This window comes from Phacochoerus africanus, chromosome 1 (assembly GCF_016906955.1).
Source record: "Phacochoerus africanus isolate WHEZ1 chromosome 1, ROS_Pafr_v1, whole genome shotgun sequence".
NCBI classification, from domain to species: Eukaryota; Metazoa; Chordata; class Mammalia; order Artiodactyla; family Suidae; genus Phacochoerus; species Phacochoerus africanus.
In genome coordinates, this window is record NC_062544.1 from 176,591,360 (window position 1) to 176,604,730 (window position 13,371).

General features: G+C 38.8%; 1 protein-coding gene across 2 annotated transcripts in view; it reads left to right on the forward strand.

Moving 5' to 3' along the window:
- The window catches only part of KCNAB1 (potassium voltage-gated channel subfamily A regulatory beta subunit 1), a 422,364-nt gene that overhangs the window by 280,583 nt on the left and 128,410 nt on the right, over positions 1 to 13,371 (forward strand). The window lies entirely within an intron of this gene.

Genomic DNA, 13,371 nt, shown 5'->3' on the forward strand with positions numbered 1-13,371 from the left:
GGTGAAGAGGGTGACACCCTGTGTGTGGATATTGACTCTGACAGCACTCCCCTGGTCCCTTTACTTAACTAAATCTCATTTCCCACTTCTGTAAATAGGAATAATGATTGTTTCTACCTCATCAGACTGCTTTCTTAAATGAGATATCACCTGTAAAGGCCATAAAACAATATTTAATACATAACAAGTACTCATTAATTATTAAAGCATATGACATAGGGAAAGGGGGTGGTAAGGGATAGGAAAAACAGACTTTGTCTTCATTAATTTCAGCTGGCTATTAAAACATTAAAAACTGTTGAGACTATTCAAAGAGTTGCGTTAGAGCTGGAGAAACATGGGAAAGGAGTTAGAGGATCCCCTCAAAATGAGCTCTAGGACCAGCTTGCACAAGGTAGCGTCATAAGAATTAGTGCTTAAATTCCCAAGGACACTGCTCTGAAGGAGATGGTACTCATTTGGATGAACAAGGCTGAACTTATTTTTATTTATTTGTTTGTTTAAAATTTTGTAGTAAATATTTTATTTAACTCAATATATCAAAAGCATTATTTCAACAAGTAAATCATATACAAATTATTAAGGAGATACTATATATACTTTTTATACTAAGTCTTTTCAATCTGATATGTATTTTGTCATTTTGGAGTAGCCACATTTCAAATGGTGGATAACCACATATTGGATTTTACAGGTCTTGATGTTATCTAGGCTTTTTATTGCATATTTTCCAATTAACTGATTTAAAACCATGCCATTGCTTTATCTTAAGCTAGAATGATGGTGAAAGTGTAAGCTTATGCTGTGTATAACATTCTGTAGGCAACTTTATGATATCTTTCTACCAGTGTAACCAGTCTGAGCTAGCTTGGTGATGGTCAGTGATGGCTCTCTTAAGGGGCCATACAGTTACCTCAGAGTAGTTCATCTGCCCAAACTACTTGAACTTATTTTTGATAAAACATCACTTTATGATCTCTCTGGTGTTTTTGTCCCCTAAGCACTTCCCTTTCAACCCCACCTATTCCTCTCCACTTCTATATCTTCACTGTCTCTTCCTCTCCAGATGTCTTCCTTCCCCTTCTCTCCCCGGCCCCCATCCTGTGGCTTCTCAAATCCCACCTTATTGCCAGGCCCTGCCTCTACTGAGGACCCTCCTCTTACTAATCCAGCCTCCACTACCTTCCTCACAGCCCCAGCAAACGCACTGCACATCTAAGCATTTCACTCCCTCCTACTTTGCTTTTCTCTAATTATTCTTCCAGATGACCATTCATGTCTGTCGACCCATAGGGCAACCCTTTCCAATGTGAGGATCAAGCCTCCTTGCCTCAGGTGGTTATAGCAGAGGACACATACTCCCTTCTCAATAAATGCTCTTGAATTAAAAAATAACAGCAAGCAAGTTGACAGAATAAGTGGTAAGGTGTTATTTCTCCTTCCATTCTCTCATTCTGGGGAGGGCTAAAGACAAAGTATTCAATAGAAAATAGCTCAGTCTCGTTAAGAAATATGTGATTAATCTATTCATCTGCACAATTTGGAACCTGTATTAAATTGACACACTGAAAATGGTTACCACAGCAGCGCCAGGAAAGAGATACTAAATAGGAAGACCTATTCTTATCCTTAGTAAATTTTCTTACTGGCTGAGAACAGCACGGTAGCTTAAGGAGAGAACACCAGCCCAGGAATCAGATGACTCGGGTTTGAGGCCATCATTTATCTGGCTGTGTCTTTCCTCAAAGTCAGTTAACCTTTGAAGTGTCAGCTAGACATTGATAAGGCAAGAGCAGGACCTACCTTGCCCACTTTCAATGAGAAGAATGAGTCCGGTGAGTTCAAATGAGACTGTGCTATACTGACACACAGAGGCTCTTTCACAGAGGCAGGATCCGGCTTATGTTTAGGGAGAAAAATCTGGAAATAAACCATCTTTATTAGCCTCACCACCTCTCCTAGAGTCTTCTAGAGTGAGGTCAGCAGTAGTGAGGGAGCTAGAATAAGACAAATCCTGATTCTACCATGTTCTGAAAATAAACCCACAGGAGTGAAGCCTATTTTCAAAGGTAGGGACCCGAAGTGGCAGGGGAAGTTGGACTAAGATAGAAACAAAAGGCTTCAGAGGTGTTTTGTCCCTCAAGGATGTCACAAAATGCTGACTCTGGGCAGAGGAGAGGGCACAAGAAACTTCCTCCTCAGCTCATTTGTGCAAGGGAGGGGGCTGCCCTCACAACTGTTTGTCAACTTCCTTGCTTCACTAAATACAGTGAAGACAAGCCCTGTAGGGCTGGGTAGGGGAGGGAGCAGGGAAGAATGTTAGAGGCCACATCACTTAGAGAAATTCAACATGTTTGCCTCAGGTAAATACCGTTAAGCTGTTCAGTCTCCATGTCATCCCTAAACACAGCCTCAACCCCACCCCCACCCCTAGCACAGTTGCTGTACTAATTTTTGTAACTACCAATTAATTTCTCATTTTTGCATATTTTTGTTTACCAGCTTTATTCCTTTCTCTTCAAGTATGAGAAAGAATGCAGTAGGAGTTCCTACTCCTTTTGGTTCAGTGAAACTTGGAAATGGCTCAGGATATAAACAAACGTAATTCTATGTCAATCATTCAGTGTTATTGAAAGCTGCTCTCTGCAAACATGGACGTATTCTTAAAAAGCCAAAGACAGTGATTTGTGAGCTGTTTTACAGGCAGGCTCTTGTTGGTAGTTTGCCATTTTATTTCATAGAACATTCAGATATAAAGCAGAACTTCTCCAAATTAGTTTTCTCAGCCTTCTCTTTTCAAAATAGGGAAGTAAAGGACTTGCACTCTTTGATCCTAAGAGTGTTGTTATTGTTCTTTCCAGATTTGAAAGCTCACGCATACATGGTCCAATTTCCATTTCTCAAGACAAATGTCTTTGTATACTTAATGAATTTTTAGCCACATTGTACCTGCAGACTCAACACCAAGTATTTTGATTTGTGAAGGCCACCCTTGGTCCCAACCAACTGGGTTTTTTGTTTTCTTTTATTTTGTTTTTATGGCCACACTGGCAGCATATGGAGGTTCCTAGGCCAGGGACTGAATCCAAGCCATAGTTGTGATCTATGCCACAGCTGCAGCAACGACAGATCCTTAACCCACTGCGCCACGCAGGGGATCGAACCCATAACTCCACAGCTACCAGAGCCACTGCATTCAGATTCTTAACACTCTGTGCCAGTGAGAACTCCCCGACCATTTTCAAAAGGAAGTTGGTATTGCAATTTTTATTGTTTTCTTTTTCCTCCAAAGAAAACAATAGATCGTGGATTTAAGGTAAATGTTCCCAAAGCAGAATGTTTCATTTTGGGAAGCTCTCTCTTTCCAGGTTATTTATTTATTTATTTATTTATTTTAACTGAATTTTTACTTTTATTTTTTTACAGAATAAAATACATATATTTAAACACAATTATGTTCACACAGATTATTATATCATGGATCTTAAGAAACAGATTAAGTGACTCCCTCTGGAGAAGTGGAATGGAAAATATGCTGAGACAAATAGGAAATTTATTCTATACTTTATCCCATTTTGTATGGCTTTCATCTTTACTATTTTAGTATTATCTATTACATCTCAAGTTTTCTTTAAAAATTAGCATTATATTAAAATTGTGTATATTATGCAACTAAAATTTATAAAGAAGAAAGCCTTATATACCATTAAATATTTTATATAGCATAATAAAAAGAATAACTTAACTGGTAAGAATAACAAAAATAATACACCCTCTGAAAATAAGTAAAATGCAAAAGCATAAATTGGTTAAAAAACAGTGTAACTATATATATATGTCCTCACAATTTGTTACCTCTTACTGATTCTTCAATATAGGCATTACACCATTCTAGGTGATATGATAAACAAGACATTCTAGACCTTACATTGTACCATGGAGAGAAATGGTTATTAATAATACAATTGTAGAGCTGTATTATTTCATTGTACAGTTGCACTTTTTAATTATAATGATCATAAATTCTTTGATGGAGAGGAAATCAGAATCAGATGTAAGAAGACTTCAGCATTCCAAGAATGATGTCAAATGATCCCCTTTATGGTGGATTATGCACTTAATTACTATGAGATGAACTTGCAATTAAGAGAACAACAACTTAAAACAATCTCATATACATATAGACTCATATCAAAACTTCAGAATGACTGCAAACCAATAATCTACAGTTGATACGCAAACAAGGAATCTCTTTCCAGGTTAGAATATGTACACTGCCTTGGGGCTCATGGACTTCAGGAGTGCTAGTGGTAGGGGACAGACTAAGGACTGTAAGGAGCCCGAAATGCTCAGGGAAATCAGCATCCTTCCTTCTTCCTTTACACCTATGACCAATGCGAAAAACACCCCCTCAGCTCTGCCTGGGTATGACTTATAGAGGACAGTCAAACTGAATTAGATGATTATTATTTCCAAGGCTAGAGACAATGTGCTAGGGACTAGCAATGAGAAGGTGAAACGGTACAATGAACCCAGAAGTTTCTGGTGGAGCAGACGGCTATGTAAACCTTGTTTTCGATGACTTTAAAAGGCTGAAGAACAGTGCCATTTGGACAGGGCTTGTTTTCTCTGAAGTCAGCTCTAATCATTCTAATGCGTTTATTGGCATAGCCAGCACTAACCTTGCTGTTTGCAGGCAGGTGAAGCTACACAGACCTATTTCAACATGTAGACTATACGAATTTTAAGAAGTCAGAAACTCTCTTTTAATTTCTGTAAAAAAAAAAAAATTAAAAGAGCCCACAAAACTATACATTTAAAATTCAAAATATAATTATTGAATAGAGTAGCCACTTTCGGTCTCCTATACTTAAAATGCATCTTTTCTGCCACCAGAAAACATTTCTCACCAAGTTTTGCTTTAATGTGGCTTCATTTACCAAAGAGCTCAGTCACAACACATCAGAGCCGAAGAACCAGATAGAATGTTCAGTATTTCTACTTATCCCTCTCTGCCTCCAGCGACTCCACTCCTACCAATTATACCAAAAGAACATTGTAGAGGAGTCTAAAGCTTTCTGGCAAATACATAATTTAATAAAACATATGGTTTCTACTGCCCTGAGTTTTCTGGGTAAGCCTTATCTGTCTGTGTATATATCTCACAGGAATGTTCTTTTTTTTTTTTTTCAACATTTTCAGTAACAATTAATTATTCTAAAAATGGGAGTAGACAATAGACGTGTAATCACTCAGGAAGTTTACACAAGCAGCATTGGGGTTGGGAAGCTTGAGGTTCACAGAGATTCTATGTGAATGACTCTGTCATTCATGGAACCAGTTCTTTAATTCAGACTCCTTTCATCTTAATTAGGACAGGTGATGTAATGATACAATCAAACACATATGGTAGAATTATAAAACATTTGGGATGACTGCTGGCTACTGATCTGGTTGTATTTACTAGAATATGTTGATGTGTACATGTATAAATACTAGGCTGAGGAGTAGGAATCGCCACTGTGCCTTGAGGCAAGACAAGTAATACACTCTGGCTCCCAGAAACCACGCTGGATAATCAGAAGTTAGGCTTCCCCTTACAAAGTGTTTGAGAGCTGTGTGACATGGCAGATTCAGGCAGGGTTGAATGGAATTCTCACTTTAACGCTTGCTAGCTTAAGAGACCTTGTGTCAGTCACTGAAACTCTGAGCCTCAGTGTTTTCTAGAAAATGGAAGAGATTTCAACCCCCAGTTGTTATTTATAAGGCAGAGATGAGGTATGTGTGTAAAGAACTTGGCACAGGTTCTCTGTAAAGAGAGTACTGGGTACCTAATTGTGCAGATCTGAATCTCTTTGCAAACTTCTGAATTGCCTAAATTGTCTAATTTGCAGTAACTTAAAGATCTCTAGAAGACTTCACATGGGGAGTCAAGCTGCCTTTGTGAAGAAATGGAATTATCAAAATTTTCCATGTCTTTCTCTTCTGCTTTATAATGATAAGCACTGTCTCCTGGGAAACAATAATGGCTTGGCTCCTGGCAGCCTATATGAAGATGTCTGTTTTTTCCTTCCTATTTCCTTTCATAGAGCATTAAAAACTCCCTCCCTTTGGTGTATTAAGACTCTCATCCACACAAGAATAACATCATCAATCCCCGGGGACCCATCCTATTACTGGTAAAATGGATAATCTTTGTTCTTCATCTCCATTCTACTTATTCTTTTTGTTACATCTGTCCTGATCTTTGAGAACAACTGTCATGCTCCCTGTGTGTATGAATCTAGGGAGACAACAGCTACTGAGTATATGTTATGTATATATGTATTTTCAGCTCCCTAACTGGAATATAAGCTTTTTGAAAACAGGACTTTGGATGGATGGCTTGTTTGTACTATAGTAGATATCTCCATACTGCTTTCATTGTGTGGTTTAATAGGGAAAACCAGGCACTTCCAGTAATCAAATATTTATTTTTAAAAGATGTGCATATACTACTATGCCAATATTAGAATAATTATAAAATGTATTTAAAAGGAAGGGATTAAAGATGCAAATATGAGTACCTCTAAATTTTCTTCCCACACTGCAGTGAGCTGTCATGTAGGGCATACACATCCCTTGGGAAACTACTGTCCCCAGCACTGAGAAAGAGTATGATTTCAGAGCTAAGCAGCCACACTGGCCACCCAGGGCCCAAATGTCTATTCCAGGTAGCTTTGTTCTTCTCACTAGTCTCCTCCCCTCCATGATCTCTCTCTTCAGTGCCTCCCTCCCCTACACACATGGACTCTGTAGGTATCTGGTGGAACATCTGGGTGATTTCTTACTTAACTTACAGTCATGCTTTTCATGATTATTTCCCTGGATGTAAAAGGTGCTCCGGCAGCTGGCATTTTCCCCTTTCCCCTCTTGCTAATAAATACAAGAAACCCCTAGAGGCTGTGGTTTGCAATGATCCTGCAGTCTGCCTGGGTATTCAGTCACGTTAAGTGTGCCGTATAGAATGGCCGCCCACAAAAATTGTGGAAAAAGTTCTTTACAGAAACTCTCTGGCTCTTCATTCCAGGGCACAGACGGTGGTATGGTAAAGAGTGATGGGGATGGCTGGGGTATGTGTGATAGTAGAACCTGGGCCATCTTGTGGGTTTTTAGGAAGCCCACACAATAGCTCTTTCACCAAACATGTGCTGAGTCCTTTTATAGGCTGAGAATTCCAACTCCTTTTCAGGGAGTTTTTGATCTTCCTATGAAGACCAAGTAGGTACTCGAGAAACAAAATTACATGACAACCAATTGGTGTTTTCAGGACATGGTAAAGTCATTCAGAGGAAAATGTTTGTGTCCTATCCCAGTCCTGTCAACACAGCCTATGAGACCATGACTGCCCAAAATAGATGCCCAAAATGACTGGAGATTGAACCTCATATTGAACAGGGTCCTGAATGCAACCCTTGCAATGGTGCTAGAAACCATTCTTGAGCAGAGGCAGCCTTGAAAGAGCAGACCGCAAAGTCAAATTTAAGAGGTGGGCAGGTTTCATCACTAGGAAAAATTTTCCATCACTAAAAGCATAAAAATAAAAATCATTCAATCGTAAAACAATCTGCAATCATCCCCTTCAGAAGCAATCTCACATTACTGCCTCAGCTTCTGAACCATAGCTCTTCCCTCTGGCTCTGGGCCTCCATCCTCCAGTTCAGTTCCCAGCATTGTCTGTTATTCTGTACAAACCACAAAGTTAACACTGCGCTCCTCATGCACATACATCAGAAGGGAGGCCTGCTCTGTGGTGGCCACAGTTCTAAACACCTGAGAGTCAATATGATTCCATAATTAATTCTTCATGGGATTCTCAAATGTGAGCTTTTCATTTGCTTTTTGTGCCTCCTAGGGAGGAAAAGAAGTTATCTGTCAGTGGCATAGAAAGGAAAAGACTGCAAAGGTTTGAGGTTATTGCAACAACAACAACAAAAAAAAAGAAAAAATGTTTACATTTCCTGAGGATGTTTCCTAGGTTGGTCTCCCTTCATTCATCAAGCACACAAGCAATGTTTTTAGAGCCTTTGAAACTCTGCAGTCTGCAAAGAAAACAGCTGCTGTACCCCCAGATCCCTTACAGACCTCTTGTCAATCAAAGGCAGCTGCTCTTGTTTAGACTCAAGTGTTTCTTTTGTAGACTATTGAAATCATGTCCTTATTGATCTCCCTTCCTCTGCTCACTGCCTCCTCCAATCCATCCTCCACACTGCTGTCAGTGTCTTTCTGCAGTGCAAATTGGATGATATTTTATTCTTGCTTAAATACTCTAATAGTTCTGTATCACCCACAGGTTACATTTCAAATTAATTAAACATAGCATTTAAGCCCTTCCCACTCTACTCTTGATCTACCTTTCTAGCCCTGCTTCAAGATCCCCACTTTGACCCACTGTTGATCCATTAACCATATCATCTTCTTTAGGTGCAGCTCTCAAATGGGTTCCTCTGCTCAGGACACCTCCCTCTACATTTCACTTGTGAACCCCTCCTCTCTTCTCAAGTCTTGGCTCAGAGCCTTCTCTCCTAAAACCTCATTTAAACACCACCAAGCAGAGGTCCTCACCCACTTCTCAGCTCACATTCCACCTCCAGTTAGCTTTATTGTGCACCCACCACTGTCGTACACTGATTCTTGTTTACATAGCGTCCTTTTTGCCTCTATGCCCGCAGAAACTGACAGAGTGTTACCCAAGGACTACTCAATAAATCCTCCGTGAGTGACTACACAGAGGAATTTAGTGATCTCTATGGTATCCCAATAAGGAAATTTCCTTCCTGAGGGGTTTTTGTAATTATTGTTTGCAGATAGTCCAGTCCCCAGGTCTGGACATGGTCGACCTCACACACAGCCACCACTTCTCTATAAATAGCTGGAATCAAATGATAGGACTTGCTATAAAACCTCAAGCTAAAGCAGAACATAAACAGCAGCATTATTCAGAAAGTGTCCTTCAGTGATAATTCTTCTTCCTCCCACAGATATTGGCCCCTTTTTAGATGTTAATTCTGCTTTATGCATGTATGTTTAAACCACACAAATCCCTGGTGAACCAGCTGCAAACTGGATTTCATCAGCAGCTCTGCATCTGATGTTCTCTGATTGAACAGGCCTTTGACATTGAAAATGTATTTAATGAATCACTGAATTGGGTCTTGATTGTCTTTTTTTCCCTAATTTTATAGGGAGGTAGTGAATTCCAAGTTAATGGTGCTGGCTAGTGGATGCATCTTGGCAATGAAATGAGGCTTTGATGCATCAATATCCAAGTTCATTCATTTAATCCATAGAAAAGCCACCAGGAGGGTCTGAGTCCAAATTTCCATTCTTCTTGTCTAATCATTAGAACCCACTTTCCCAGCTAATGATTTACCACACTGAGGCCCCAGTCCCACAACAGAATCTTTATGTTTTGCAGAATAGCAACAAAGGCAAACACAGTTTTCTGAAGTACTCTCTCCAAAATGAGCCAAATTAAATTTAAACCTCATTTCAGAACATGTTTCTCTCTGCATTTGTAAAAGAATGACTGCTTGGCAAGGCACTATTAAGAGAAAAGGGCAGAGTATCCCCAAAGATTTTCAACTTTATTTTTTACACTAGTTAGAAAAGTGTTTGGAAAAGCAAATTGCAGTTTGACTTAAAGAAAAGAAAAAAAGTTGTGGGTGGGAACACTGTTAAGAAATGCAATAATCATAGTGTTCCATAATCCCTTGAGACCAATATTAAGTGCTATCAGAATCTAATATCTCTAAATATAGAAATAATATATTTACCAGTTAATCTAAGGGATACATTTTTTTGTTGGCTAAGATAAAAGAAATAGTTCTGTACCCAAACTTCACACAAGCTCTCTTTGTAAACATACATTTTTGCCCTCCCAGGACTTTCATTGAAAATAATTGATTTTAAGGAATTGTAATTGTCGTCAAAATTGCTCAGAGTTAAATAGGTTCTCAATAATTTAATTCACATTCCTCCAACACCTGCTATCTAAATGAGAAATCTAGAGTTTATTCTTTCTCCCATTGCAGAAAAGACGAGGCAATGATAAGTAATTATTCAAAATGTGTTTTTTTTAACTGGTAAAGATTGGAACTCTGGGATTTCCCTATCCAAGTAAGATCAATAAAGACTATAGTCTATTACCTTGCCTCTGACAGGAAGCCTATGTAAAGTGTCATAAAGGAAGGTTAAATCCTTGTAATATTTGAGACCAGTTTGTAATATGATATCATGGGGAGACAGAGCGCTGCTAAAGGCCCGATAGTTGACAAAGGTGATACTCTAAATTCCTTGGTTGCTTTTTTCCTTCCCTGTATGGTAACTATAGCTATGAATATTATTTCTGGAAGTGTTTTAATATTTCTGTAGGACTGTACTTGAATAGTCCAAGATTTTATTTTCTTTTTGTGTGTGATTTCAGGTTAGACTCTTCATTCAGTGAGCATCTGTTGAGGACCTGTTCTGCCCCTGGGCTTGAGCTGAGCTCTGAGGGTATAAATGTAGATGGGATATTTGCCCCTACTACTTATGTGTGGGGGGAAAAGACATTTCTTTGATTCTTATAACTGATTTTACTTTTCTCTAAAGTCTCCATTCTTGCTGAGGCAGATGAGGGGGCATTTAAAATATGTCTCATGTAAAGAAAATTCTGTCTCTTCAGGTTTTAAAGGGCCAGACTCTCCATCAGCAGTCCCTCTTCGTTACTCATTCCTTCTTTCCAAAATGGTGTCAGTGAGTAGGAGAAAGCTTAGGAAACATTCAGGCCACCATGCTTTCCTATTCTGCTGGCCACACAAGGGAAAATGAAGCTTCCTGCTAAGGCTCAGAATTCTCTTGGGCACCCTGGGCCCAAGGAGCTTGTACTTGGTCTGAGATTCCCACAGATTTCTTGCAGTCTGGAAGAGACTTAGCCATAGTCAGCAGTTGAGGGGGAAGTGGGAGGGGTGAGCCCAGATACTCACTTCTGACTTCTTTTTCTCTTCACCTCTTTAGCAAAAGGAGGCTCTATTTTCCTTCCAGTCTGAGGCTTACAGTCACACTTAGTTAGCAACTCAATTAGATTAGGTTGATCACCTAATTTATCCTCCAAAGTAATGCACTTGAGAAAGTAAAAGGAGGGGTGGTCCCAAGAATAATTGTGCACCACGCAGCAGACATGATCAGAGCCTAGCCCAAGTTAACCAAGATGTACTGTCTCTAGTTAAGTGAGACTAAAATTCATGTATCCCATTTCCAGATTTTTGATTCTTTGCTTTATGTTTCAATTATTCTTCCTAAATAACAATACATAGTGATTCAGCAAGAGATCACCCAGTAACTATTTTAAAAAATAATAAAAAAAAGAGAGAGAGAGATCACCCAGTAAAATCATTGTGTATATTTGGAGTTCTGAAAAGAAAGATTACCTGTGTATATGTTTATCCAAGAGTCTGGAAACATAAGTAGCCAATGGCTGAACCCAGTAATGGAATCATCTTGACAGCTTCTTTTGTATTATATCCACAGAAAGACACAAACAAAAGGGGTAGGAACACAGGTAGATTTTGACCTATAAAATATTTTCTACCTGGTGCGTTGGTTACTTAGTTGATACTTGTGGTTGTTTTTTGCAGCATTTACAGCCATTCAGTGTGAACCGAAGGAATCAATATATCCACTCTTGTCTGAATGTATATATAAAAGTCAAGGAATGAGTTAGTATGAATTAGAGGTCTCCTTGTTCTGTAAATGTGTGAAAAGAATGTCCACTCCTGAGCACTATTAGTCCACCTGAAAGAGCTATTTCTTGACTTAGTTGAGAAAGAATTCATTAATGTAACCATCAATTGCTCCATCCCTCCATCCATCCATATGTAGTGTTCTAATCAAGAAAAACAAGGTGGTGACCAAAAATGGAGTCAGGAATGAGATTAAATATCCACACTCTAATAATGTACAAATTGATATCCTTCGGGCCATAAATTTGTTTCTAAGCTTTCTAGGAGCCAATCAAAAACCTCTCAGGAGTTCCTGTAGTGGCTCAGTGATAGTGAACCTGACTAGGATCCATGAGGATTTGGCTTTGATCCCTGGCCTTGCTCAGTGGGTTAAAAATCTGGCGTTGCCATGAGCTGTGGCGTAGGTCACAGACACAGCTCAGATCTTACGTTGCTGTTGCTGTGGCTGAGACATAGGCCAGCAGCTGTAGCTCCGATTCGATCCCTAGCCTGGGAACTTCCATATGCCCCGGGTACAGTCCTAAAAAGCAAAAAACAATCTTGCAAGTTTCACAACTTAACGTCCATTAGATAATAGCTTAATAAGATAATTATAATTATAATCGTTAACAATTATTGAGTGCTTACTGTATGTTGGGTACTGAGTTAGGCTTTGTGCATGAATAATTTTTGAGTCCTTTCAGTAATCCTAAGAGATTAAAAACTAAGAAATATCCATTTTATTTTAAAATTTTTTTAATCAAAGTATATTTGATTTACAATGTTGTGCCAATTTCTGCTGTACAGCAAAGTGACCCATTCATGTATGTATATGTGTGTGTGTGTGTGTGTGTGTGTGTGTATGTATATATATATATATACCTTTTCTTATATTATCTTCCATCATGGTCTATTCCAAGAGATTGTATATAGTTCCCTTATACAGCAGAACCTCAATTGCTTATACATTCTAAATGTAATAGTTTGCATCTGCTAACCCCAAACTCCCAGTCCATCCCACTCCCTTCTTCCTCCCCCTTGGCAACCACAAGTCTATTCTCTATGTCTATGAGTCTGTTTCTGTTTTGTAGATAGGTTCATTTGTGCCATATTTTAGATTCTACATATAAGTGATATCATATGATATTCGTCTTTCTCTGAGAAATATCCATTTTATAAATGTGGAAATCAGGGCTTAAAGAGAGTAGGTAAAATAGCCATAATCAAGTCATGGTATGGACCTTGAGAGCCCATGTTTTCTGCTTTATATGCTCAAAATAAATTCAATCCTTTCTGGTTCTAGATTTCACAGTACCTTCATCCTGAGGAGTTTGAAAATAAGGATGCCTTAAGCTTTGACAAAATGAGGGATGTGCTCTTTATACCCTATACTTCTCCTTTGTAATGCTTAACGCAATGTAACAACATAATTATTTGTATAATATTTATCTCCCTAACTGGACTTTAAATTCCAGGAGGAAAAGGTGTGTCTGTCTTTTCTACTGCCTTGCCAGCCCTTGCACACAGTGGACATTTAATAGGTATTTGTTGAATACATGAATGAAATAGTAGTCTCACAACTGTTTATAAAATAATCTGCAATTGCAGAAAGAAACTTCAGTTCAGTCTG